The 26,093-nt window shown below is 34.9% G+C and overlaps 1 long non-coding RNA gene across 1 annotated transcript in view; it reads right to left on the reverse strand.

Annotated features, from left to right (window-relative positions):
• Positions 1 to 290: 290 nt before the first annotated feature.
• The window catches only part of LOC132594028 (uncharacterized), a 136,604-nt gene continuing 110,801 nt past the window's right edge, over positions 291 to 26,093 (reverse strand). The window contains exons 3-5 of the long non-coding RNA XR_009560143.1: positions 11,136 to 11,220; positions 9,324 to 9,370; positions 291 to 892 (exon numbers count right to left, since the gene is read on the reverse strand). This is a non-coding gene — a long non-coding RNA (uncharacterized lncRNA). The remainder of the gene's footprint in view (positions 893 to 9,323; positions 9,371 to 11,135; positions 11,221 to 26,093) is intronic.

The raw sequence follows: 26,093 nt of genomic DNA on the forward strand, positions 1-26,093 counted from the left end.
ATTTGTTCCTTTTCTGCTATCTTTTTTACATCATATGTCAGTGCCCACTGTGAAAGGTACTAGAAGCCACCTAATCAATAAGATACTCTTAATTTTCTGCCTTCTCTCTCTTTATATATTTTTGAGGTATAATTTATAAACAATAAAATAAATTAAACAAATTACATAAACATTTTATTTTTTAATTTAAAGTTATTTTTACTTAAAATTGTTTATTTTATTAAACAAATTTACACAAATTTTAAGTGTACTCAAATGTAGATACTAACCCAATTTAAGTATACCGTACTTACATCACCTCAGAAAGTTCCCTTATGCCACTTTTCTGTCAGCCAGGAGGTGAGTGTTTCAGTTCCAAACTCCATCTGAATGCTTGCTTTCTTGAATCACTAATGGTACTAACTGTCCCTGGCTGGCTCCCCAGGATGTAGACTCTGAAAGGGAGTTTAGCTTGCAGGGTGTTTATTAAGGAGTGCCCTTGGGGTCAACATTTGTGAAGGCAGGGGAAGAGAGCAGGACTGGGTAGCAGGAAAAGTCAAGCTGCCGGAAGGCCAAATGCCATCCTGGACTGACCCCATGAAGAACTCTGGGCCTTGACTAGCTTTGTAGAGTTATCTGGAGTTGGGGCAAGAGGGTCAAGCCTTTATATTCCCATTTTGATCTGTTGTTGGATGCAGGCTGCCCTGAGAAGAGACTCAACCTTAGAGAATGTGGGTTTCTGCAGTCGAGGCCATCGTAGAAGGGCCTGTCAGATGATGGTTGACCACTCTCTCAGCAGCTGGGCAACAAATCCTTCATCCAAGGGGAATTTGAAAAGTATCTCACATTATCTCTCACATTGCTGTTAAGGAAATTCAAGCTGCTTGGAAGCGCAGGTGTTTTTTATTCAAGTCTAGAAGGAGGAAACCAGAATTAGAATAAAGAGTAATTGATAGCAGCTAAATACTAGAAAATTCATGATTACATTATTTAAAACTTATTCTAATAATATTTTTGAATATGTTTTATGATTTATTCATTCAAGAAATATTTGAGAGCTTATATTAATGGAGACATTTATCCTTCATCTTGGCCATCTACTAGCTGAATCCCTTATATTTGGGAACTCCTCTGTATGAAACCAAGCTCATCTACCACAGTAGAGGCTGAAAATGCAACGTTATTGAAAGGGCTGCAGGCCTCAAACCTAAGCTCTGCCAAACAGACACATTTTTTAATCAGACCTCGTGTTGTGAAGGACCAGAATTTTGTTTTTAATGGTTTGTTGTGCCAGCAGAATAGTGAGTAAAGCCATATCCACTTTCCAGAGATGGCAGACTCCACTTCGGTGGAGTCAGCAGTGTAAACACCCAGAGCTAAAGACAGTAGTTTCCTCACCAGCCCGGTTCTGTGGCATGCTTCTTTGGGTTTTGTTTCTGACTGGGTAGCCTATCTGCTTAATTAACTAGGATTGGTGTCTGTTGCTTGCCCCTCAAAATCCCTGGCTAATATAACTTACCCTCCACCAAATGCTCTAGGCAGTAGGATTATCATGGTGAAAAGAAAAACGTTTAGTGGGGAGAGATTGATGGTTAGTAAAAAGATAAATTGACAATATAATTCTAGACTATAAGTAGCACAAAGGAAGTGAACAGGAAAAAGATAAATAAAGGAGGGGAAATTGGAGATGGGGGGCAAGGGATCCTTAAAGAAGGCTAGGAAAGTAAAATGATTGCCCTGAGACCAGTAGGCTGAGAGGAAGAGTGAGCTGGGTGAAAGGGGAACGGGTGTGATGAAAAAGAATTTTGCAGCCAGAGACAAGAGCATTTGCAAAACGGGTGAAAATGAACTTGAATTAACTGTTCAAGGAACCAAAAGGAGCATTGTGGTTGTCAGTTGTGTTTGTTTAGCTAATTTAACAGAGTTTCTCTTTTTAAAGAAAAATACATTTTGATATGAAAACCTATGCTATAACTGATGGCTCTCTATTAATTCTGAAGCAGTACTGTTTAAATCCAAAAACTTGTCTGATTGACTACATTAGAATCACCAGGGAAGTTTTCAGTAAGTACAGATTTCTGGGACCCACCCATAGAGAGTCTAATCAGCCAAATTTGTAATCATTAATGTTAGACTGCAATGTTACATGAGGTAACACTGTCAGCAAAGCAGAAGCTTACTTTAGTTTCAGCTAAAGCACACTTGAGTAACAGCGCTGGTTACTGCAAATGCTGTGCAAGTCTCATGCATGTGAAATTGGTATATACCCCTTTACTTGATAGACATAAAGCTTTTACCTGACTAGAAATAAAACAGGGAGAAATCAGTCTTTCTTTCATTAAATTTTGCCTTTTTATGTAGAAGTCTATGCTAGTTGTGTTGTACAAGGTAAAAAAAAAATTATTTGGAAGTCTACTTGCTAGCTGTATCTGACAAGGTGAAAATCCTAGTAATTCTTAGTAATATTCAGTATTGAATGAAACCCCAGATGCTAATATATTGAATCCTGTTGTGAGGTTATTGGTGATAACAGATTAAAGCCTTTTTTTAATTGTCTATAGGACATGTTTTTATCCAGAGTCTCTAAGAATACTATGGATTAGCTTCAGGTTCAGCTAATTTGAAGGTAACCCCAGTCCAGGTTTTATTAACAGATATAATTCGAAGTATATCTTACCAAAGAGTCAACCTAGTTAAAGAACTCTGAGCAGAAGGCAAGCTGTTTTAATTACGAGGTCATTGATAACTTGGAGCTTTTCTAGGTGAGAACCAGTGTATCCAAGTAGAAGCCATGCTATGCTTATTCTGATCACAATCAGACAATTATGCAATTTTGTCTCCCTGAGTATAAATTTTTACCAAAAAACCCCATAAATGTTATATTAAAATATGAGAAAATTGTTGTCTAAGATTCTGTGTTTTTCACACTCAAACTGGTGTCTTGTACATTTTATTTCACTCCCCTGAGGTGGGAATAAACATGGCACTTCTTTCTGAAGCATCACTTTCCCTTGATGCTCGTGATATAAAACCTTATTTTTGTATGGAAACAAATATGTATATATTCTAGAATAGGGAATTTATTATTTTCATAAAAATGTGTCATTAATATGTAGTGATTTATTGTTTTAAAATGATTTAGTAAATGTTTTTAAATTTTCTTAATTTCCATTATTGCAAATATTAATTGTTATAATCACATAAACAAACTCTTTGGAGTTCTCAATAATTTTAAGAGCATAAAGGAGATCCTGAAACCACAAAGTCTGAACCAGAACTACTGGACTAGGTAAAATACTACTTTCCCCCAACTTAGCTAACATTTAAATATATCCTCACAGCCTTGTCCATGGAAAATATTTACAGCTTCTTGTTTCACTTTCATTTTTACTCCTTATTTTCTTTCAGTTTTGCAAAGAGTTAGATAAAGCAAAGACCTGGACTGGGAATGGGAAGCGAGTAAGGAGGCAGATAAGCATGTTTCCATTATAAGAAGATAGCTTAAAGTATTGGGAGTTGTCAAAGCATATCTTTTGTTTCTATGTTTCTGACTTAAAGAAGTAGTAATTTCTGATATATTTTAAGCCTAGGCAAAGTATATTTTGACTATATCAATGTTTTATTTTTCTTTAAAAACATTTACTTCATCTTTAAGGAAGCAGTGTTTTTAAAATTAATGTTGGTTTTTTTAAAAAATGGTAACTCATTTCCAGTTTTTAGTAGAAGTTATGAGGAAATTGATTCCATTCACTGTATTTGTTTTGCTTTGAAGCCTTCAAGAATGGTTCTGTATATTCTTCAGAAGTGAGATAGATAGACTGATAATCAATGTTAAATCTTTTTTTTCAAACTTTCTGATATAAAAAAAGATTACTGTCTAGAAAGAACCAATTCTTTTTTCTGAAAGAACTTTATAATAATTGTCAGTTGCAGGAATAAATATACCACCAAAACTCTCATATGTAGATGTAGAAATTTGGCAATTATTTCACCATTATTTGGAAAATTATCTGTGGAAACATTTATTTGCATTTCAAGGGGATGATTTTTTTTTTTTTTTTTTTTTTTGCGGTATGCGGGCCTCTCACCGTTGCGGCCTCTGCCGCCGCGGAGCACAGGCTCTGGACGCGCAGGCTCAGCGGCCATGGCTCATGGGCCTAGCCGCTCCGCGGCATGTGGGATCTTCCCGGACCGGGGCAGGAACCCTTATCCCCTGCATCGGCAGGCGGACTCTCAACCACTGCGCCACCAGGGAAGCCCCAGAGTTAGATTTTTAATAAAGTCTAACTCTTCTCTTCCAAAAGCAGTAGCTTTAGTGACCACATGTTAGACTGGGAGTCACCACCAAGAAATGCCAGTAAGTGTAATGGGTACCACTTGGGAGGACAACAAAGAAATAAAACTACCATGGGGTAAAAAAGTATAAGAGAGAAAAAAAGAAAAAGTGAGGGGTGGTAGTGGTAGAGTCCTTCAGTAGTATCTAGTGAGAATATTCAAAATAATTTAGGCCCATTACGGGTTTCAGGCACTAACCAACAAATAGATAAAGCCAGCAAATCTCTACTGTGATTTGTCAGTTGGCTGGTAAGTCCCCTTGGTCAGCATCACTAGCATGCTGTTGATTCCTCTGAGTGCATGGGTGATATTGTGAGGAGGGTCAGGAAATACTTGATCATACCAGCCAAATATCAGATGCTGGCTTAAGTGTTTTGCGTGATATGTTTTTTTAACTGAACTTATTATCTTGGAATAACTTTAGATTTACAGAAAAGTTGCACAGATAGTACAGAGTCTGGGTATACCCTTTACCAGATTTCACTTTCCCCTCAGGTTATCATCTTACATTACTGCTTGGTTTCTTTTAATCCTCACGAACAACCTTTGATAGAAGCTACTATTATTTTGTTTTCTGTAAGAAGAAACTTAGGCCACATTGTGAGGAATAATATATCTATTATTTCAACAAATATTTGAGTGCATACTATGTGGCAGGCGTTATTTTAGGGTTGGCCATGGGCATACATTGGTGAATAAGATGGTATGCCTGCCTTCATGAAATTGTAATATTTATGTCATTTGTTCTGCATAGTACTATGTTGAACTAATTTCCTTTTTGTTCCTCTAGAAAGTCATTTTAGGAAAAGCACTGAAATGTTTATCTTATGGGTGAAGTAGTATTGACTATCACCCACCACCCAATTTGTTTCCTCAAAATTATGAGATGTAGTTAGCTCAAGATCTCTCCACTTAGCCACCTTCTCAAACTGCTCCGTAATGTTAATATATGCCAGTTTGGATTTCTGATTATCTGTATACCCAGTTATATTTATTGCTGTATATTGTCATCCTCAAAACATCCTTTGTTGGCTTACAACCTAAAATGCATTGGCTCTGTAGGTAGTATAGATTATGTGAAAATATAGTTCTCAGCATCAGAAGCCTGGGTTAGATTTTCAGTGATGGAATATAGCCTTCAAGTCTGTTAACAGAAATGGGAATCCCATGACTACCTCACCACACTCCTTGCTGAAAATACTACTATTCCTGAGGAGGGGGGTCATTGACCTTTACATCCATTATAGAGGTATGGGAGGAGCAGGGAGGAAGAAGTATCTTAAGTAATATGTTAGCCACAGAGAGACAAAAGAATAATCAGAGCACTTAAAAGCTGGAGGAAGCTTATGAAAGAATGGGGAGGTGAGCTTCTTGTAACAGGGATCCCTGCTGTTCTCTATTTTCAGTGTGGCAAAGCAAACCAGGCCCCTATGGACTCTAAAGAATGAATTATGGACCTGAATAGTAATGTGGTAGTGCTAATGATTTCATCAGTGACCATGGCCTTTGTCATTCTGTTTTGGGTGTATGTGTGTTTATGTGTGTGCATTTGGGCCAATTAACTTATTAAATAACTTATTTGGCTTAAAAAATAAATTGTAGTTTTTCAAGAATAATTTAGTTATTATGAATTTTTCAGTGTGGGAAATGCACTTTATATGTTTCTACAATCATACTGACTGAACAAACAAATGGGTTACATCATTTTTTTGTGTGTTTAGTCCCATGTACATACTGCTTTCAGCCTAGTCCTTTTTCTGTCAGTCTTTTAGATCTTTCTCCAAATTATTCTATCAAAAACTGAAATTTTCACTTTTTTCCTCTAAATTGTTTTCCCATTTTCTCCCATCATCCTTTAATTCATTCTCACGCATTAGTTTTTATAACCTTCTAGAGGGAATCAGATTTCCTTTTGTTTGTATTTACATTTTTTTCAGAAATCTAGTTTTTTTTGTTTTTTTTTTTTTGTGATACGCAGGCCTCTCACTGCTGTGGCCTCTCCCGTTGCGGAGCACAGGCTCCGGACGCACAGGCTCAACGGCCATGGCTCACGGGCCCAGCCGCTCCGTGGCATGTGGGATCTTCCCGGACTGGGGCACGAACCCGTGTCCCCTGCATCGGCAGGCAGACTCTCAACCACTGTGCCACCAGGCAAGCCCAGAAATCTAGATTTTAATCTTTATATTTGTGAGTTTTATTAAGTGTCTGTTGTGGCAGTAATGATTTATAATAGACTCCCAGTTGTCAATGGAGATGTTATACCAGTATTAAGTCTAAAAAATATAATAATGAAATGAATATTTCTTCTAGACACGTATTTATTGTTCCTCCAGACCAGTATCTAAGACTTAATCCAAAGTTCAGTTAGTTTTAGAAGAGACATTTTACATCTTTCCATACTTCCTCAGCTAAAATATTCCTGAAAAGTTTATATGCTTTTCATGCTCTCTTTCTCCCAACTGTACATTTATGACATTAATGTTCTTAGAGTTTAGTGTTTCATTAGTTTTCTGGAATCTCATGGTTTTCTCAAACCTAATTTTGATTTCATACTACTAACTTTAAACTTCTCTAAGATTCTCTCAAGAGATCCTTGAGGGAGTTGGACTTGTTCTTGAGGCACTCAAGAATGATTATTCAATCTGTTCTTAAGTATGTGATGTAGGTCAGCATTTCATTGAAGACAAATGAAATATCTCTTAGTTTTAAGGTGAAAGTTACCTTATTCTCTTCATAATCTGCTAAATACCAAGCTACAAACAACCACAGACCACACGTGGATGGAGACATGATGCTATGCTGTGCTAGGCTTCACTACACTACACTGCACTACTTTACACTAAGTGAAAAGTGCAAGGATGGGCTACTGTCCTCAATTTATAAGAAGATTTGTGTGAAAGAAATGTACCTCGAAGAGGTGGAGATCCTCCAAAAACCCTCTTTTACCTAAGGGTGTTCTTTGCTATTGACATTAATTAGCAACTTTGAGCTAGTTTTATGCTGCCCAAAATGAAATGGAGAATTAATAATTTTCTCTAAATCTGAATTCTCTTCTAGATCATTTCGGACATCAATCTATTTTTTTATTCTTCTACCTAGAGCCTGGCCCTTGTGCAAGTGACAGAATTTATATTTCTGTTAAGCTTGAGACTTCTAAGAAATCCCCTTTCTTTTCTACAAAGGGACAATTTAAGATCTCTCACTGAGACTTCCCACGTTGTCTTATGTACTGGATACTGCTTGCTGAGTTTAGATTGCCAATTTCTGTCTAATGGTTTTATCTTCTAGAAATCTCAAAAGCAAATAATTCTGTTGCCATTTTTCTCAAGGTGTGTTTATGCCTTTCAAATATTTGGTTGGAAACAGAAGACTGTCCCTGTCTTGCTCATCTGGGTAGAACTCATTTACTGTTTTTCCTTTTAAACTGTTAGCTCAAGTGACCTTACACACGAGTCCCAGCTGTGCATTAGCATTGCTTGGGGATGTGTTTGTATCTTTTGTCTAAAAATACCCAGCCGGTAGGATTCATGATCCATGAAAGCTAATTGAAACAATTTCTCTTCAAGTTTTGGCAAGCGAAGCATGCATTATAAGCATTAATATCTATAAATTGAATTGTTAATGAATCTAGACACTAATAATGAATGCCATTTTGCAGGCTTAACTAGAAACACTAAAATTAGCAGGATCTGGAGCAGAATTTTCAATCATTTTTGCTTATTAAATAGCAAAGCTATGCTTTTAATAAGCTAATCATTTTTATTTGACCCCATAGGAGTAGCTCAGTTGATTAGAAACAGGTTTCTAAGTGCAAAACAATGTTGTTTTTCTCTTACCAAAGCACTGAAATTTTAAGATGGATATTTGATCTCACAGTCTGTATCTTCTAATCACATCTGTACATACATTTCAATGCTTTATGAAATACTTACTCCATTTCTCCTACATTAAGCTGTATGTTTGTGTGTATGCATATGTGTGTGTGTATGTGCACATGTGCATCCTCTTCAGTTTTTAGAGTCACTGTCACAATTGGCTTAAACAAATGGTCTCATTTTGCATGAAAACATTTGAGAAGATTGCATTATTAAGGTATAATACAATCTGGAGTGTAATGGTTGCCTGATAGCTTTATTATCAGAGCCTTTGATATATATATATATATATATATATATATATACACATACATATATATTTGCATTTGAATATCATCTCCTAAAACTTTTGCATAGACCCAGTTTAAATAGCAGCAAAATCTAGTATTGGGTTGGCCAAAAAGTTTGTTCAGTTTTAAGTAAAAAGACATTTTTCATTTTCACCAAGAATTTTATTGAACAATGTAGTCACTAACCGAATAAACTTTTTGGCCAACCCAATACATAATGTTAAACAACAATGGAATGTTTTTCCCCTAGTGCTTGAGTGACTTGAGATAGTAAGTCATGCGCTGAAGGGTACATTTAGTGCCTTTCAGTAGCTATATACCAAATAGTTACCAAGTGGCCTGAAAGAGTTAACGCACCTTTCTGTGTCCTTTCGCTTACTACCAAGGAATGACTTAACCACTAGGAAGAATGAAATGGTACTAACTAGGAATATGTGACATCTCTCTCTATATTCTCATGGAGGTGACTGAAACTGGAAGTCAAAGTACCTTTTCTGATTGCTTCTTTCCCTACAAATCTTAAGGATATTGACCACTGCTTTGGCTTGAACTAAAAAAAACTAAGATCATAGATTATGATCCTTTGTATTTCTATGGTGTCAGTTGTAACTTCTTTTTCATTTCTAATTTTACTGATTTGAGTCCTCTCCCTTTCTTTCTGGATGAGTCTGGCTAAAGGTTTATCAATTTTGTTTATCTTCTCAAAGAACCAGCTTTTAGTTTTATTGATCTTTGCTATTGTTTTCTTCATTTCTATTTAATTTATTTCTGATATGATCTTTATGATTTCCTTCCTTATACTAACTTTGGGTTTTGTACATGTATACAATGGAATATTACTCACCCATAAAAAGGAATGAAGTTGGGTCATTTGTAGAGACGTGGATGGACCTAGAGAGTCATACAGAGTGAACTAAGTCAGAAAGAGAAAAGCAAATATAGTATATTAACGCATATATGTGGAATCTAGAAAAATGGTATAGATGATCTTATTTGCAAAGCAGATGTAGAGACACAGACGTAGAGAACAAATATATGGATACCAAGGGGGAAAGGGGTGGGGTGGGAGGAATTGGGAGACTGGGATTGACACATATACATTATTGATACTATGTATAAAATAGACAACTGATGGGAACATACTGTATAGTACAGGGAACTCTACCTAATGCACTGTGGTAACCTAAATGGAAGGGAAGTCCAAAAGGGAGGGGATATCTGTATGTGTATGGCTGATTCATTTTGTTGTGCAGTGGAGGCTAACACAACAGTGTAAAAAGCAACCATTCTCCAATAAAAATTAATAAAAAAAAAAAAGAAAGAAAAGAATACTAAGAAGCCAAAGTGTAGAAGCTGAGTCTGATAGTAATTTTTGCTTCAGAGTTTATAGGTTGGAATTTTTGTGGAAAGGTAGCCCGGAAGGGTTATTAGGATTCTTTGGTATTGTTTTTTTGTTTTTTTTTTTTTCTTCAGCATGTTGCATATTCCTTTTTACTACCAGGTCTAAGAATCTATAATACATTTAGAAGAATGAAATGTATAACCAATGTATGTCATACATATTTTCTCAGGAATATAGTGTGTATTGTATTATCATTTATGAAAGTGTTTTCAGGATTTGTCAACCATCATAGATGTGATAATTACAGTCATGCACTTTTTTTCCCCTGATGACTACTTTCTTTAGTTAACTAAGGCTTATACCTTAATTCTTATATACATGGCTTCATCAAAATGGAAATTGAATAGTCTTAGAGCATTTGGTACCACTCCTCCCAAAAGCTGATGATCAGCCTACATGTATGTGACTGAATCAGCCCAAGAAAGTCTTCCTAGTCACAAAGCCCAAGAAAAAAACAAACAGCAAAACAAAATCCTTCCTCAAAGGACTGTTTAGAGAACACTCATTTCTTAGTTAATAAGCTTTCAGTACTCTGGCATTTTGATCAATATTTTAAAATGTTTTAATTGAATTCAGTCTTTCTTTTCCTGTTAGAAATAAAATTTGGATGGACTATATTTTTCATATCAGTAAATCTTGATTAAATGATTCCGTGGATTATAATCCTGCCTGGATTTGACTATCTACTTTTATTAATTTCCAAGAACATGTAATTTTAAAACTGTATTACCAATCTAAGTTCTGATATCAAAATCTTCTCCAGAATTGCCTAAGTCATTTTGCAACCATTTGACATGGCCACTTGTAGCACAGAAATAATATATGCTCCTGAATAAGCAAGAGTTTTTGCCTATTCAAAACTTCTTGCTATTATCTGGTCAATTTCATGGAAATGAATTCCACAGACAAGTCTTAATAGTTAAGGTCAACCTATTATAAGTGATTATACTTAGAGCAGAGTAGGAATCTTCTACTTTTCTTTCTTATCCAAATACTTGAAAAAGTTTTCTACATCAGTTCAGTTTTCTTGAAGTTTTTACAATATCCTGGGCATGTGATAGTTTACATTACAAACATGACTTAAAATCTTTAAAATAAAATTTATTTCTATTTTTAGTTAGAAGGAAATGTGCTGACATTATCACTGCAGTATTTGATTTTTACACTAGCTCTGTTTCTCAAAAATGTTTCTTTTAATATCTGCAGTGTTTATAAATAGAAGGACCAAACTCTGTGTTATACTGAATGACATACCTCATTCCAAAGTAGAGAGGAGTTGAAAGGATGTCTCTAACACAAACATTTTCTCTTCTTATAAGTGCTTTTGGAAGATAGCATTCTATGAAAGAAATTAAAAACAGTAAGTCAAACTTGAACATAAGAATAATTCTTATTGCAAGCTTACTTCTTAAAATATCATCATCTTCATCTTAAAATGTATCCTCATTGTCATTATCTTAAACTATTCCTCTCCGTTAAAATAGTAGGACTTGAGGCTTTGTAATGTTAAAAATCTATTCTGCAGTGCTTATTTTAAAAATACAATGTTAACAGAGTGATTTTAAACCAAATCCTGAGCTGTATCTAAAGGTTATGGTTTTACATGACCAAGAACCAGAATTCTCTTTAGATCCTCAAGCCTATGCTTTTCACAGTATCTTTCCATGACTTACATAAGATAAGAAACCAATAGGGACGCTTACACATCGCTTATGTGAGGAATCCAGGAAAACAAACACATACAAGAATGGGTAAATTATGAGACTTTGAAATTATGATTACTTGTTAATACTATCCTGTTTTTAGAAGTTAACTTAGAAGTACCTTGGGGACATTATGTTCCTTATGACACATTTTACTGTTGTTGTGACCACCCATTGGTTATATTATAGTACAAGCTTTAATGTGGGTTCTAAAACTATATCAGTTACAACTTTATCTTAACTACAGTAGATTAATCCAATATTTTATCCAATTTCCCATATTATTTCCTTATTTTCAAATAAGTAGTCCAGGGCTTCCTTGGTGACGCAGTGGATAAGTATCTGCCTGCCAATACAGGGGACACAGGTTCGATCCCTGTTCTGGGAAGATCCCACATGCTGCGGAGCAACTAAGCCCATGCGCCACAATTACTGAACCTGCGCTCTAGAGCCCATGAGCCACAACTACGGAAGCCCACGGGCCTAGAGCCCATACTCCGCAACAAGAGAAGCCACTGCAGTGAGAAGCTTGTGCACCGCAATGAAGAGTAGCCCCCGTCCGCCGCAACTAGAGAAAGCCCACGTGCAGCAACAAAGACCCAACACAGCCAAAAAAAAATTTTTTTAATTAAAAAAAAAATCAAATAAATAGTCCAGAAGTAGGCAGTTCAGAGCTGGTTCATCTACTTGAGGAAGTCATCAAAGACCGAGATTCTTTCTGGTAATTTCCTGCTCTTCCATAGTTAGTGTGCAGCTTTTGTTTTTCCAGTCAAAATGCTTGTTCTGACTGCAGGCATTGTATCTACATCCCAAGTAAGGAGAAAGGAGAAATAACAAAGGGCAAAATTTATCTTGCTAGCCTTGTGTTTATCAAGAAAGTGAAACTGTCCTCAGGGACTTTCATTTATATCTCATTGGCTAGTACTGTCACATGATCATGCCTACTTGTGAGGGAATCTGAGGAGGTGAATACTTTTTTTATTGAGGTATAGTTGATTTACAATATTATATAAGTTTCAGGTATATAACATAGTGAGTCACAGTTTTCAATGATTATACTCCATTTATAATTATTATAAAATATTGGCCATATCCATTGTACTGTACAATAAATATATCCTTGTAGCTTATTTATTTTATACATAATAGTTTGTACCTTTTAATCCTCTATCCCTATCTTGTTCCTCCCCCCTTCCCTTTCCCCACTGGTAACCACTCGTTTGTTTTCTGTATCTGTGAGTCTCATTCATTTTTGTTGTATTCAGTAGCTTTTTTTTTTTTCAGATTCCACATACAAGTGATAACATATAGTATTTGTCTTTCTCTGTCTGAGTTCTTTCACTAAGCATAATACCTTCCAAGTCTATCCATGTCGTTGCAAATGGCAAAATTTCATTCTTTTTTATGGCTGAGTAGTATTCCATAGTGTATGGGGGGGTGTGTGTGTGTGTATGTATACACATACATACCTATGGAAGGTGAGTATTTTTTTTAATTATTTCTTTTTTTTTTTAAATAGCCAATACAGTCTCAAACTTAAAACATCAAAGTATAGAAGGGTAGATTAGTGAGAATCTCCCTTTCATATCACACCTCCTTCATCCTTCCACTTTCATATACTGCCCCCCCAAGAAACAGGTAACCACTGGTATTAGTCTCTTTTTTATCCTTCTACAAATTTTTTAAATGTGTATGATTCAAATATGTGTTCTCTTCTCCCCCCTTTTTTTAAATATCGTAAGTGGTACATGAGATAAGTATCTTTAACTGGTCACATAGCTGCCTCAACCAAACTAAACTAAAAAAACAAACCAGGATTCTTTTAATAAGGAGGGAAGGAGAGTAAAAACATCTTCCTTGGACTGTTTTATTTATTTATTTTTGTCTGAGTTGGTCCAGTATTATACAGTTAGCTGTGAAACTATTGATTCTGTTTAGCAACTGACAAAGGCATAAGTGTTCTTCAGAACAGGTACCTGTGTCATCTGTGTAGCACAACCCTGTATAGAGGAGTTGATCAATAAATGTATAATATAGAGCTCATGATGTCTTTTACCCCATAACTGCTCATCTTCAACTCAATTAATGAAACTAACATTTGGTAAATTTTTCAGGCCAGAAACTAAGTGGTAATCCTTGATTCCTTTTTCTCCAGCCTCCAGATGCCTCTCCTTCTCTTGTATGCCACATCCATTCAGTCAGTCAGTCAGTCAGTCAGTCCTGCTGCTTCTACTTTCAAAAGATATCCCAACCCCTCCACCACCTCTATCCTGAACCTGACCACTGTACTTGTCTCCCTACTTCCCTTCTTGCCCTCTACAATCCATATAATAAACAAAGTGACCTTAAAAATAAATCATTTTCCTGCATAAACCTTTCTAAAGGCTTTCAACTGTAATTAGAATGAAATCCAAAGACTATTCTGAGGCCCATGAAGCCCTAGTGATAGGGTGTTTGTCTGCCTCTTCTTTGTCTCCTCCTACTCCTGCCTCAGTGTCATTGTATTCTCAGTTTTGCATAGTATGGTCTTCTCCCAGCTGCATGCAGGGCTCTTTATTTGGACTCAGCTTACATGGCACCCCCTGTTGACAATTTTTTAATCATCTATACACCCTTCTTCCTTGTACTCCAACATTTTCTGTTTCATTCCTCTGTTTTATTTTCCTCATAACACTCACAACTATCTAATTATTATTATTTGTGTAGTTGTTAACTCACTGGCTTTTCCCACTAAAGTGTTAAGTTTCATGAGTGCAGGGACTTTGTATTGTTTATTTATTCATTCAGCAAAATGTTTGTTGAGTACCTGTTATGTGCCAGATCCTTTGTCATGCAGGGATGATAACAATAAACAAAATGGACAAAAATTACTTCCTTCATAGAACTTTTATTTGTGTGCATATGTGCATGTACATTTCTGTATGCCGGAGGATAGACAATAAACAAATAAATAAAATATATAGTAGTTTAAACTTAAGTACTTCTATGAAGAAAAATAAATAAGGAAAGGGGATGAGGATCATCTGGATGTTGGCAGTTGTTTTCACTTTCTCTTTGCTATTTTCACACTAATGTTTGTACCAAACCACCTAAAAATCAGTGGCCTTTCAACACCAGACATATCTGTGGGTTTCCTGAGGTTGAAATAATCCAGGCTAGACTTGGCTCCAGTTTATGGCTCAGTTTCAGGTATGTTCCATGTGTCTCCCATTTTTCTGGCACCAGTGGAATATCAAATCATGTTAGCCTCCATGGCAAAAAGCAGGAGTATAAGAGCCCAGGACTAGTAGTACAAACCATTTTAAGTCTGCTTGAATCATGTCCAGTAACTTCCCAGTGGCAATAGCAAATCACATGGTCAAGTCTAAAGTCTAGGGGCAAGGATGTACATTTTGGCCACCATAAGGCCAGAGTGTGGATATGTAATGCTACTACAGAGGAGTGAAAAATTGAGACTGATAATGTAATCTAATGTAAGGTCAGGGAAATCCTTGCTGTCATTTGAGTAAAGTGAGAGGTGAAGGAGGGAATCATGTGGCTATCTGGGTGATTCAGGCAGAGAGAACAGCAAACACAAAATTCTAAGGTGAGAATATTCCTGTCCTGTTAGAGGAACAGCAAGAAAGCCAGTGTAAGCAGAGCAGAGTGAGAGTGAGAATAACAGAGAGAAGGTCAGAGAGATTGTGGAGGATGATGGGAAGGTAGGCTTATATATCATGGTAAAGACTTGGGCTTTTCTCAGAAGGAGATGAGAAACCTAAGAGGGTTTGAGCAGAAGCATAACATGATCTGACCAGCACAGAGCCTGGCATGTGATGATTGCCCAGTATATATTAGTTAAGTGAATGCATGGTGATAACACTTATTCTGACTTAAGTAAACCTTCCCAAAATAATGAAAGAGGGAAATACTTAGAGAGTGAATGGAGTAAAATAACCAAAGCCTTAGAAATGATAGTTATTAGCAATCAAATAGAAATGACTCACAAAAAGGGGAGATCCTGGTGAGACAGGAGTAAGGTATTGCTTGCCAAGTGAAAGCCATTTGGTGGAATCTTTTCAACCCAAAGAAAAGCCCATTGTGTTTGAAATTGAGCTAGTTATCCAAAAAGTACAAGACTGAACTTGGTGGCCATCCTTTTGGGATTCTGAAGGGGTCAGGGATTCCATCATTGTAAAATGATAGGAAGGAGGTGATTTTAGATAGAAGCAATTCACTGCAAATTAGCATATAGTAAGCACTTAAATACTTACAGAACTAAGCATATAATTGAATTGCAACAGTTTTTTGGCTGTGACCCAAAGAAATCAAGCAAGCCTTAATTCTATTCTATGGCTACTGTTAATATAAGAGACTAAAAGAAACTTGTCAACTTTATTAATCCAGGATATTAGTTCTCTTCCTGGCCTAGTGGGCTAGCTGTCTCCAAAACAGTTTTATTCCTTTACCTTTCTGTCTTCTGTCTGATCGCATTTCTACAGAAGAATATTATAAAAAGATAGAAATTGTTTTACAAATACATAACATACTTAATTTCTGGTTGAATATCCAAACTAGCCATCCATGAAAAATTTGCTTGAACAATATGAAGATTATCTTTCTGAATATCTTTCGCTTAAGACTTGTAACAAAAGTTCAACTGGTCTGAAAATCACACTTGTCTTTCTTTTTAGCCCCTGTATTGATCTTCTGTTGTTGATCTATTAAAGATGACAGTTAGTCAACAAAGACAAAAAAAGTAAATTATATTCCTTTGATGTCATGAGTGTTCTTTAGTCATTATTTTTAGTTTTAAGGGGAACTTTGGTTCATATTCAAACCCAGTCTGGCTTCAGAGTCTGTACTCTATATAGGATACCCTGTACTGTCTCATCACACAAGTTTTTAAACACATTCTTATTGTTATTATACTTACTAATTTTACAATCAGTTATTACTGATATTCACTACCCTGTTATGAATATCCTTGCTCATTTTTGCTTTGTTCACTGCTTCCTCTTGGGTTTGATTTTCTTCCTGTTTAAGTACATCTTTAGTATTGCTTTCAATAAAGGCTGCAGATAGTAAAATTTCTCTATAAAAAATTTATATTACCTTATAAAAAGCTTTTAATGTCTGAAACTATTTTTTTTTCACCCTCTCTCTTTTGCAATAGAATTCTAAGTTTACAGTTATTTTTTGCTCCACATTTTGGTAATATTTTCTGTTACTACTGATGAGAAGTCTGCTGTCAATCTGATTGTCCTTTGTAGACAGTGTATTTCTAGAAAGCATCTTTTATGTTTTTCTCTTTTTCCCTTAATGCTCTGTGGTTTCATTATAATGTGGGTCAAACTGTGATTATTTTTTTTAACTTCCAAATGATGCCTGCTGGCCCTTTGTAATCTGACGATTCATATTTTTCTGCATGTTTGGAAAATTCTCAGCCATCATCTGTTCAAATATTGCTTCTTTAGTTTTCTCTATTCTCTTCTCCTGGTGCTTTCTATATTAGAGCTCTGCATTTTATCCTCTATATCTACTGACTTCTCTTTCATATCCTCCATCTTTTTATTTCTCTTACTGCACTTTGGGGGATTTCTTTCCCCTTATTTTGAAATTCACTAATTCTCTCTTTAGCTTTGTCCAGGTAACTATTTACCCATTTAAATTGATTTTAAAATTACAACATCTGTTTTTTATGCCCAGACATTCATTTTAATATTTGCCTGTTTTATGATCTCTCATTCTTATTTTATCAGTGTTCTTTTTCTTCCCAGTAACTCTTTGGATACTTATAATCTAAAGTTCCTTTGAAATGTTTAGCTACCACTGTTTCCTAGGATGAAATGTCTCTGTAAGTTATCTTTATTGATATCGTACATTTTTAAAAGTAGTTTTCATATAAAAGAGAAACGTGTGTGTGTGTAATAAAACATATATCCATGTACATACTACCCAGCTTGAGAAATAGAACACACCAGTATGTTAAAAGCACCTGTGTGTTGCTCCCTGTTTTATCCCACTTACTTTCCTCAGAGTTAACCACCATACTGAAATTTGTTTTAATGAGTCCCCTACTTTTCTTTATAGTTTTCCCAACTATATTTGGATTCCTAAATGACAGAGTCTTTAGTTTTGCTTGATATTGAACTTGATGTGCATGGAACCATCTTGCATATATTCTTCTGTGCTTGCCTCTTTAATATATTTACAATCATGTTTGTAAATTTCAGTCATGGTGGTAAATATAGCTGTACTTTCATTTTCATTTCCACTGCCATATAATATTTATCCATTCCATTATTGATGGAAAATTAGGCTCTTTAATGGTTTATGTTGCTATAAATAATGCTAAGAAAATTTTGCATATGTGATATATACACACATCTAGGCTATATTCTCTAAGCTCTGTTCACTTGGGAATAGGATTACTGGGTTGGAGAATATGTGCATGTTCAGTTTTACTAGAAATTCCAAACTTATTTTCCAAAGTGCCTATACTGGTTTTGTTTTCACTAACAATATGCATAAATTCCTCTTGCTTGACATTCTGGCAACACTGAGATTTGTTAGGATTTTAAAATATTGTCATTATTTTATGGGTCTCTTGGGTCTGAATTGGTATCTTTTGGTTTTAATTTGCAGTTACATCATTAATAATAAGATTGTCATGTGTTGATGAACCATTTGTGTTTTCTCTTCTCTGATGTGCTCTTCTCTTTTGCAGATATTTCATTTCTGATTGATTTGTGGGGGTTATTTAAATAGTCTGCATATGACTTCTTTGTTGGATGTATATGTATGCATATTACAGACATCTTTTCTTCGGTTATGGCTTATCTTTAAAAGCTTTTTTAATTGTTCCTTGTTTTACAAAAGTTCTTAATTTGCTGTGGTCCAATTATCAATCTTTGTTTTTTAAATGGTACTTTGGTCTTTTGATTAAGAAATCTTTCCCAGTGTAATATAAAAATTCTGTTACAGATTGTCTTCTAAAACTTTTGTAGTTTGTCTCTCACATTTAGGACTGTAATCTACCTGGCAGTGATTTCAGTATATGGTGAGAAACAGGGAACCAGTTTGATCTTTTTCCATATTGAAACCCAGCTGTCCCATTGTGGGACTGCTTAGTCGGACATTTTCTCATTGATCATCAATGCCAGCTATGTTAAAAATGAAGTTTTCATAATCAATGGGTCTATTTCTGAGTTCTCTCTTTTGTTTCTTGGTCCCTGTACTGTGACCACTGTGTGTTTATCTTGGCTTTAGTAAGTGTTGGTGTCTGGAAGACGATTTTTGGTAGGACAATCCCCCTAACTTGTTCTTCTTCATGAGTATATTGGCCATTCTTTGCTCTTTGCTTTTCCATGTATATTTTATCATCATTTATCAAATTCAAGGAAAAAGCTATTGAAATTTTTTACATTTATAGATTAATTTGGGGAGAATTACTCTCTTTAAAATATAGAACGAACCTTTCTTTCTTTATACATGCACTACTATCCCTCCATTTATTTATATTGATATCTTACTGTCTTTTAATAAAGTCTTATTTTTTTAATAAATCTTATATATTTTGCTGTATTTATTACATATACGTCTTGTGTTGATATTGTAAATGGCTTATTTATTTTACGGGTAAATACTTTAAATATATAGGTAAGAATAGAGAATAATGTAATGAACAACTATGGACCTATTCCCAGGTTTGTATAATATTACCACTATGACTGATTTCCTGCTGCTGCTCTTTCTCCTCCAATTAAGCATTATAAATACAATTACTGTTCCCACTGTGATCCTCTCCTATCTCATTCTCTTCCCTCCCTCCTTCTCTAGTGTTTCACACGTCCAGTGTTTTCATTCTTATACATGTTTTTATATTTCCACTATATGTTTATGTATTTGTTAGCAATATAAAGTATTATTGTTTTATAATGTGAATGGCTTGATGTCCTTTATTAAAACAATAGTTTAATATTATTATATTAGTAGAAATAGTCTCTAAAGAAGGTCTTTCTACCTACAGTATTGGTAATTTGTATTTTGCTCCTAGGTTCTAGCTAAAACATTGCATCTTTGGAACTTATACTGTTTTCCTCTTTGAGAAACCTCTAGAGAGAGGAAGGTATAACATTTTCAAATGAAGGAATATATTTGAGCATAATCATGTATGTTTCCCACAGACATTTCCATATCATATGAGAAATATTTGAGTTAATTATTTTAACTATAACTCAATGAGATGAAATTTTGCTACCATTGATTTTAGGCATTTTTAGTTCTTGCCTCATTCACCCATAGCCCAATTTCTTAAACACTTGGCCAAAATAAATAAATGATAGACAAATAAAATGTAACCTAAATTATACATAGTATATTCCAAGTGCACAGAACCAAGATCAGTCTGGTTTTATACATAAATTTTCTCTTTAGCTTTGACACTGAAGATAGAGAAGAAAGGCAAAAGTAGTCACTTTTTTGGTTGGATAATTGCTGATGACTGGAAGTAAATTGAAGAATTTTCTTTATTTATTTAGAAGTCTGGTTCAGCTTTCCCTGGTTGTGGATGTATCCTTTCCCAAAGTTTAAACAAATTCAAGTGATGTTTTGCTTACTTTGAGCTAAATATCAACCCATGTCCATGTTCAAGAAATGACACATGGATACATGTTTGCTTTTTTTGCCTACTAATGTAATGCTTATTTATATGACTATAGGGACTAATTACTGTCCTGCCTGAAAAGAGTATAATAGTTTACCCATGGATGAAGGAAATAAATATGAGACTTAAATGGAGTACTTCAAGGAGAACTTAAGAATTCATAAGACTTCTGTCACAATGCTTTTTCTGTAGTAATGGTACTGTTAGAACAAATGAATCAAACAAGGACTATTTATCTTATGGGTGATTTTAATAAGACAAGTTTAGGTCCTTTATACAAAGACTCATCAAGATGGTAATTCAGTTTTTGTAGCCTTTTATAAAATATGCTGCCCCAAGAGTGATAGAATTTATATTTCTATTTATTAAAATAGAAAAGATATTTAAACCACACCGCAAAAAAGTTTCATAGGATAGATCCCATGCTAGGCCAAAAAACAAGCCTAGTAAATTTAAGAAAACTGAAATCATATCAAGCACCTTTTCCAACTACAACATTATGAGACTAGAAATCAACTAAAAGAAAAAAACTGCAGAAGACACAAACACATGGAGGCTAAATAATATATTACTAAACAACCAGTTGATCACTGAATAAATCAAAGAGGAAATCAAAAAATACCTAGAGACACATGAAAACAAAAACGCAATGATCCAAAACCTACTCAGCAAAAGCAGTTCTAAGAGGGAAGTTTATAGTGATACAAGCTTACCTCAGAAAACAAGAAAGATCTCAAATAAACAACCTAAACTTACCCTAAAGGAACTACAGAAGCTACAAACAAAACCCAAAGTTAGTAAAAGGAAAGAAATCATAAAGATCAGAGCAGAAATAAATGAAACAGAGATTTTAAAAAAAAACAGTAGAAAAAAATAAATGAAACTAAAATCTGTTCTTTGAAAAAATAAACAAAATTGATAAACCCTTACAGACTAATCAAAGGAAAAACAAGGAAAGGGCCCAAATCAATGAAATCAGAAGTGAAAAAGGAGAAGTTAGAACCAACACCACAGAAATACAAAGGATTACTTTTGTATTTCATTTTTTTGTATTGAGACTACTATGAACTATTTTGTATTAAGAGACTACTCTGAACAGCTATATGCCAAATCAGAAATGAAAAAGGAGACATTAGAACCAACACCACAGAAATACAAAAGATTGCTTTTGTACTTTTTTGTATTAAGAGACTACTATGAACAACTATGTGCCATTAAAATGGACAGCCTAGAAGAAATGGACAAATTCTTAGAAATGTACAATCTCCTAAGACTGAACCAGGAAGAAATAGAAATAATGAAAAGACCAATTACCAGTAATGAAATTGATTCAGTAATTTTAAAACTCCCAAGAAACAAGAGTCCAGGACCAGATGGCTTCACAGGTGAATTCTACCAAACATTTAGAGAAGAATTAAGACCTATTCTAATCAAACTATTCCAAAAAATTGCAGAGGAAGGAACACTTCTGAACTCATTCTGTGAGGCCACTATCATCCTGATATCAAAACCAGACAAAGATATCACAAAAAAATAAAATTATAGGCCAGTATCACTGATGAACATAGATGTAAAAATTCTCAATAAAATATTAGCAATCCAAAGCCAACAATATATTAAAAGGATCACACACCATGATCAAATGTGATTTATCCCAGGGATGCAAGGATTTCTCAGTATCTGCAAATCAATCAAGTATGATACACCATATTAACAACAATAAAAGAAGAATAAAACAATATGATCATCTAAATATATGCAGAAAAAACTTTTGACAAAATTCAACATGCATTTATGATAAAAACTCTCCAGGAAGTGGGCATAGAGGGAACACACCTCAATGTAATAAAGGCCACATGGCAAACCCATAGCTAACATCATACTCAAAGGTGAAAAGCTGAAAGCATTTCCTATAAGATCAGGAACAAGACAAGGATGCCCACTCTTGCCACTTTTGTTCAACATAGTATTGGAAGTCCTAGCCATGGCAATCAGAGAAGAAAAAGAAATAAAAGGAATCCAAATTGGAAAGGAAGAAGTAAAACTGTCACTGTTTGCATATGATATGATACTATACATAGAAAATCCTAAAGACACTACCAGAAAACTACTAGAGCTCATCAATGAATTTGGTAAATTTGCAGGATACAGATTAGTATACAGAAAAATGTTGCATTTCTATACACTAACAATCAACTATCAGAAAGAGAAATTAAGGAAAATCCCATCTACCATCACATCAAAAAGAATAAGATACTTAGGAGTAAAATTACCTAATGAGGTAAAAGACCTATACTTGAAAAACTAAGACACTGGTGAAAGAAATTGAATACGACACAAAAGGATGGAACAATATACCATATTCTTGGATTGGAAGAATCAATATTGTTAAAATGACCAAACTACCCAAGGCAATCTACAGATTCATTGCAATCCCTATCAAAATACCAACGGCATTTTTCACAGAACTGGAACAAATAATTTTTTAAAAATTTGTATGGAAACGCAAGGGACCCTGAATAGCCAAAACAATCTTTAGAAAGAAGAATGGAGCTGGAAGTATCATGTTCTCTGACTTCAGACTATACTACAAAGCTACAGTAATCAAAACAGCATGGAACTGGCACAAAAACAGACATACAGATCAATGGAACAGATAGAGAGCTCAGAAATAAACCCACACTGTTATGGTCAATTAACCTATGATGAAGGAGACAAGAATATACAATGGAGAAGAGACAGTCTCTTCAATAAGTGGTGCTGGGAAAGCTGGACAGCTACATGCAAAAGAATGAAATTAAAACATTCTTTATCATCATATATGAAAAAAAAAAGCCCTCCAAATGGATTAAAGAACTAAATGTGAGACTGAAAACTATAAAAGTCCTAGAGGAAAACAGGCAGAACACTCTTTGATATAAATCATAAATGTTTTTTGGATCCTTCTCCTAAAGCAAAGGAAATAAAAACAAAAATAAACAAATGGAACCTAATTGAACTTAAAAGCTCTTGCAAAGCAAAGGAAACCATTGACAAAACAAAAATACAACCTACCGAATGGGAGAAAACACTTGCAAATGATATGACTGATAAGGGGTTAATATCCAAAATATATAAACAGCTCATACAACTCAACATCAAAAAAACAACTCAATTGAAAAGTGGGCAGAAGGGGCTTCTCTGGTGGCGCAGTGGTTGAGAGTCCGCCTGCCGATGCAGGGGACACGGGTTTGTGCCCTGGTCTGGGAAGATCCCACGTGCCGCAGAACAGCTAGGCCCGTGAGCCATGGCCACTGAGCCTGCGCGTCCGGAGCCTGTGCTCCACAACGGGAGAGGCCACAACAGTGAGAGGCCCGCATACCACAAAAAAAAAAGAAAAGAAAAAAGAAAAATGGACAGAAGACCTGAATAGACATTTTTCCAAAGAGGACATACAGATGGCCAACAGGCAAATGAAAATATGCTTAACACCACTAATCATTAGGGAAATGCAGATCAAAACCACAATGAGATATCACCTCACACCTGTCAGAATGACTATCATCAAAAAGAGTACAAATAACAAATGTTGGCAAGAATGTGGAGAAAAGGGAACCCTAATACACTGTTGGTGGGAATGTAAATTGGTACAGCCACTATGGAAAATAATATGGAGGTTTCTCAAAAAACTAAAAATAGAACTACCATATGACCTAGCAGGTCTACTCCTGGGTATATATCTGAAGAAAACAAAAATGCTCTTTTGAAAAGATACATGCATCCCAATGCATTATTTGCAGTTGCCAAGATAAGGAGGCAACCTAAGTGTCCATCAATAGATGAATATGATAGAGAGGATGAGGTATATATATACAGTGGACTACTACTCAGCCATAAGAAAAAGAATGAAATTTTTTTCATTGTGCAACAACATGGGTGGACTTGGAAGGCATTATGCTAAGTGAAATAAATCACACAGAGAAAGATAAATGCTGTATGATATCACTTATATGTAGAATCTAAAAAATGCAACAAACTAGTGTACATAACAAAAAAAGCAGACTTACAGATACAGAGAACAAACTAGTGGTTACCAGTGGGGAGAGGGAAGGGGGAGGGGCAATATAGGGGTAGGAGACTAAGAGGTACAAACTATTATGTATAAAAATAAGGTACAAGGATATATTGTACAGCACAGGGAATATAGCCAATATTTTATAATAACTATAAATGGATTATAACCTTTAAAAATTGTGAATCACTGTATTGTACACTTGTAACATATAATATTGTACCTCAACTATACTTCAGTTTAAAAACGTTGTTTCAGAAGAAGGTAACAAAATCAGAGATGTGAAATTATTCTAGAAGATAAAATAGAAGATGGCTGTTTAGAGAACTATAAATAGAGTCACACTATTGTAGTTCTGAACACAGAGGGTAACTTTAAATTTAAATTCTGGAGAATTCAAACATTTTATGCAAGGAAAGGTCAATATTTTTATTTTACTTCCTGAAAATTGCTTTTATCTGTGTTTTTGACACAGTGAAAACACCACAATAACAAGTTCTGACTGCTAGCTTTCATGACTACACTGTGTATGTGGTCATGAAACAACTCGTGTACCATTCCTTTTAGATACAGAACAAAGGATACATGGCACCTTGGATGGAATCTGCAGCCTCAAAGAAAGATGCCTGAGTTTGGGTAACTTTATCAGTAAATAGAGACTCCTATTAGCTTGTCCATCTGTACCTTTTTAATCCCTTTAGGTATATATATAGCAAAGGAGTTGCCATGTTTGCTTTAGACACAACTGTAAGGGTAAAGAGAAAAGGGTCACAGAAGCTCTTTGATTTTTCTGGCTATCCTATCTAAACAATGGCCTGCTTCCTCAAAGGAGACTCCATATATATGAAAGCCAAACTAACCTATCAAGGACCTCTGACTTCAATCCTTTTTACTTTTCTTCTTGTTATTTCATGATATTTTCTACCTTTTTTTTTTTTAACTTAAATATTTTGGGGGGAATTCCCTGGCGGTCCAGTGGTTAGGACTCCATGCTCTCACTTCCGAGGGCCCAGGTTTGATCCCTGGTCAGGGAACTGAAATCCCATAAGCCACGCAGCACAGCCAAATATATATATATTTTTGAATAGGGAATGTTTCCACAGTATTAAATTCTAAAGGGGAAAACAGTACTAAGTGAAACATAATACTACCCTTGTATCCAAACCACGTAGGCCTCTTCTCCAGAAGCAACCACTATCACCAGTTTCTGGTGTGTGTTTCCAAGATATTTTATGTGTATGTGAATATATAAAAACATACACTCATACACACATTTTTTAAAAAGTACACACCTACACATACTATAGTATTCCTTTTATATTGTTACGCACCTTGCCTTTTTAACTTGACATCTCAGATCATACCACAATAGTTCCTATAAAATTGCTACATTAAAAAAAAATGAAGCATAGCATTTTGTTACATAGATGTCTTTATCTAAATGGTTCCTTCATTTCTGACATTTAAGTTATTTTTAGGTTTTTTAAATTATGAATTCTGTTACAATGGCTATCACTACATGATGATGATTTTTATATATGTATATCTAGGAACTACAGGTTTAAATGTATGTGCATTTCTCTGGTTTTCTCTTACTGCTATGTTTTTCTGTTTCAGTGATGTCCACTCATATATTTATTATTTCCTCCTCTCTGCTTTCTTTGATTTAAATTTGTGTGCTTTTTTTCCCCACTTTTTAAGATAGAAGCTTAGATGATTGATTTTGAATATTTTTTTCTAATTAAAGCATTTAGAGCTATGGATTGCCCTTCAAACACTCCTTTAGCTGCATCCTAAATTTTTCATATGTT

Source organism: Globicephala melas, chromosome 19 (genome assembly GCF_963455315.2).
Source record: "Globicephala melas chromosome 19, mGloMel1.2, whole genome shotgun sequence".
Classification (NCBI taxonomy): domain Eukaryota; kingdom Metazoa; phylum Chordata; class Mammalia; order Artiodactyla; family Delphinidae; genus Globicephala; species Globicephala melas.